General features: G+C 50.6%; 1 long non-coding RNA gene across 1 annotated transcript; it reads left to right on the top strand.

The window, feature by feature from the left end:
- Positions 1–864: 864 nt before the first annotated feature.
- On the top strand, positions 865–3,259 carry LOC133761173 (uncharacterized). Its single transcript, XR_009866033.1, has 3 exons — positions 865–916; positions 1,928–1,966; positions 3,171–3,259. It is a non-coding gene; the product is annotated as an uncharacterized LOC133761173 (long non-coding RNA).
- The last annotated feature ends 489 nt before the right edge of the window (positions 3,260–3,748 follow it).

The raw sequence follows: 3,748 nt of genomic DNA, 5'->3' as shown, positions 1-3,748 counted from the left end.
AGTCAACAACTAGCTGAAAACACAACTGCTTAAAGTATTTCAGTATATCCATTTGGAAAATGTACTAGATGAGAGGCCAGAGTTGTGGTTCAGTGGGTAAAGCCACTGCCTGTGGTGCCAGCATCCCATATGACCATTCAAGCTCTGGGTGCTCCATTTCTGATCCAGCTTCCTGCTGATGTGCCTGGGAAAGCAGTGGAAGGTGGTCCAAGTGCTTGGGCCCTTGCACCCACATGGGAGACCTGGAGGAAGCTCCTGGCTCCTGGCTTCAGCATGGCCCAGCCCCAGCTGTTGTGGCCATTTGGGGAATGAACCAGCAGATGGAAGATATTTCTGTCTCTCTCCCCTCTCAGTAACTCTGCCTTTCAGTTAAATAAATCATTTTTAAAAAGATAATTAATTAGATGATACTTTTTTATTTTGATTTTTTATTTGAGAGCCACAGATGGTAGGGAGAAAGAGAGATAGCTCCCGTGTGCTAGTTCACACCCCAAGTGCCTGTTATGATTAAGGCTGGGCCAGGCCAAAGCTGGGAGCCAGAAACTCAATCCGGGTCTCCCATGTGGGTGTTGAAGACCCAACTTCTCGAGCCATCACTACTGCCTCCTAAGGTGTGCTGTAGTGGGAAGCTGAGATCAGGAGCGGAGCCAGGAGTCCCAGTTAGTTTCTTTGCCCATCCAAGATGATACTCTTAATACCACTAGCATCAGATCATCTGGAATTTGACATTTATGATAAAAGTTCTCAAAAGGTGCTTCTTTGACAACATTTGGCATTTGTGATAAATGAAGTGATAATGTACAATTTACCTCTACAGCTTCCTTCCACATGTAGATGAGAACTTACAGATACGCTCAAGTTGCCCCTGTTCCTGTTGGAACCTCACGTCTGGTCTCAACTTCAAAGCCAAGACCAGGTATGAAAAGGGGTGGAGGGTGAAAGGAAGAAGACTTCATTGCTAGGTTGTCCTGAAAAGGATTCTAGCAAAGCTGAACACAGAGACTTAAAGAATGGCTGAGGTTATGACCATCTGGGGATAGCTATATAATATTTCCTAGATAATAATAGGTAATATTTATTGAGTGCTTCCTGTGCTCCAGGCATTGGCTAAGTGCTTTCCGTGCTTCCCTCCTTTAACCCCCACAGCTAGCATTCAGAAGGTATATCATTATTACAGAGAGATTGAGCGCATTGCCAGGGCCTGGTAAGTGGCAGAACTGGACCCACAATGCTGTCTTGTCTGCCCTTGAGCTTCAGGAGCAAAACACAGCAGCCACAGGAGGGCAGCCAGGCTGGAGAGCGATAAAAGAGGTCAAGAGTGGGGAGTGGGGTAGAGGGAAAAAGTAGGGGAGATCAGACAGTCTAGGAAATGAAAGTCACACGTGCAGAACAGACCTGAGCCAGCACCGTCCCCAGGACGGCTCCCGGGCGGCCCTGTACCAAGCAGGAGACAGCCAGACTGTACCGGGATTTGAAGTCATGGAGCCAGAACCACAGCAAGGCCACCGTGCAAGTGGCCAGCGTGGTGTTAGCCTGTTGCTCAGATGTGTCTTCAAGGGTGTCTCGATAAGAGAAGACACTCTGCACCTTACCTTTGGAGATGCTGTGCTGCTTCTCAGGCCCGGCGACCGCTGAAATGACTTTGTTTTACAGTTCCATGTGTTAGCGTCCAGAGACGGCTTTGTATGACCCCTGCCTTTACTGGCTAAGCTAACAGAGAGGACACTCGGCTCACCAAGAGTTCAGTAGCGTTAGCTTACTTTACAACACATCGTAAATTTGCTCTCTGACAAGTTAGCTGAGTATCTGGTTCACACAGTTGTCAAGCTCCTTCTAAAAAGCATTTACGTTAACGTTTTTGATGTATGAAATGTGTGTTAAGTATCTGCTTCATTCAACTCATGAGGTTTTTTTTTTTTTTGAATAGCGAAGAACACTGCTTCATTGTTTTTCCAGTTTTCATATTGTAAGTTAACTGTGAGTATAGAAGAAACTTTCTATTTTCAGTTCCACAGTGGGGTCTGAGTCAGCATGTGCCAGCCTCAATGAGCTGGTGACAAGAGGACAGGACACGGAAAGGTTGTCAGGAACGAGGCTCTCTGCAACATTGGCTCCGTCCTCCCTGACAGTTCTCAGCGCTTGTTCCTCCTCTGTTCCATCTGTCTTGTTGTTTCCAGCGTGCCATTGGGGTGGGAGCTCAGGAGGCACTGGGCTGGGACCATTTTGGAGAGGCCAAACCCAAACCTCAGTGGCGGCCCCAGCTGCAGATAGGAAGGGAGTGGGGCCAAGCTGCAGGGGTAGGGAGGGATCTCCGTGACCACAGAGGATGGAGTGGGTGCCAGGGACCTGGCATGCAGTGTCAGGACAAGCCAGCCAGGGTAACAGGTGGTATTGTAGGAGGTGGGCGGAGTACACAGCAGGGATATGGGGAACAGGAGATCTGTGGAGACCCAGAGCTGCAGACCGTTTTCAGCACTGGGGCCATCTGGCAGCTCAGAGCGAGCACTTTGCACGAGCTGGGCGGACTGCTTGGGGACTCAGGCTGGCGGAGGCTTGGCTGGGAGAACCATCGCTGCCGTGCGCCATCCCAGTGTTTGAGATGCTGTAAGCATTCTCACCAGCTCAATCAGGACGTGAAACCTCATGCTGATCCAGCAAGTCAAAGACCTGCCAGTGGGTTGCGTCATTATAGGTAGGCATCTTTTGAGAGGTCTGGAGTTGTGGCACACCAGAGTGCCAGGTTCAAATCCCAGCTGCTCCATTTCCCATCCAGCTCCCTGCTAATGCCCCTGAGAAAGCAGCAGAGGATGGCCCAAGTCCTCGAGCCCCCCAGCACCCAAGTGGGAGACCAGGATGGATCCCAGGTCTGGGTTCCTGGCTTTGGCCTGACCTAGACCTGGTTGTTGAATGCATTTGAGGAGTGAACCAGTGCTTGGAAGATCCATCTCTCTTCCCCCAACCACCCCACCTTGCTCTGCCTCCCAAATAAATAAATACATTTTAGGGAAAAAAAAAAAGGTTTCTTGAATTAAAGTTCTTTTTTCCTCTTTGGCCTTTCTAGACTGTTCAGGTGTCAGCTAGAAACTAGCCCTGCACTGTAGCCATGGCAGTGAGCTCAGCGGGCCTGGAGATGGCTTGCAAGGACTTATCAGTTCCTCATTTCTTTTCAGGAGAGAGCTCTGAGGAGGCTCATTTCTGACCTGAGAAGCCACCGGAGCATCTCTGGGGAGAGGTAGGAGAGGCAGAGACAAGGCCGGACAGCCTGCTGTTCTGGGTAAGAAGAAATGCTACTATGTACGGTACTGCCAAGCTGGGGAGGTCTTGGATGCTGGAGTAAGAAGCCTTGTGTGGTTCTGCCGTGAGTGCCGTTACCCAGACAGAGTTGTGCTCCCCATTAGATGACAGGGAACCAGGTACAGAGGGCTCGGGTATACTATTCGGTGCAGGGGCATCCTATGGGCCCAAGAATAGTAGAGGAAGCATGTCTGGTGCACCCTGGAACTTTAAGAACGTTGTGACACAGGGGCCTCTGGAAAGCCCAGGTGAAGCAGAGGGACAGCGAGAGGAGAGAAGAGCCAGTCTGATAAAGCAGAGGAGATTCTGGTGATCACGGCCAGGAAGCCACCTGGAGGCTGAGGCTCAGCCGACGCCGGGTGCTGAGCGAAAGCGGAGGCGCCCAGGAGTCAGTGCTGCTCAGGAATGGAAGGGTGTGCACACAGAGAGGCAGACCGGACAAGTATCTGACCCA

The sequence above is a fragment of the Lepus europaeus genome, chromosome 5 (assembly GCF_033115175.1).
Source record: "Lepus europaeus isolate LE1 chromosome 5, mLepTim1.pri, whole genome shotgun sequence".
Lineage (NCBI taxonomy): Eukaryota > Metazoa > Chordata > Mammalia > Lagomorpha > Leporidae > Lepus > Lepus europaeus.
Note: the sequence above shows the minus strand (reverse complement) of the source record. Positions and strands in the feature narration are given on the sequence as shown.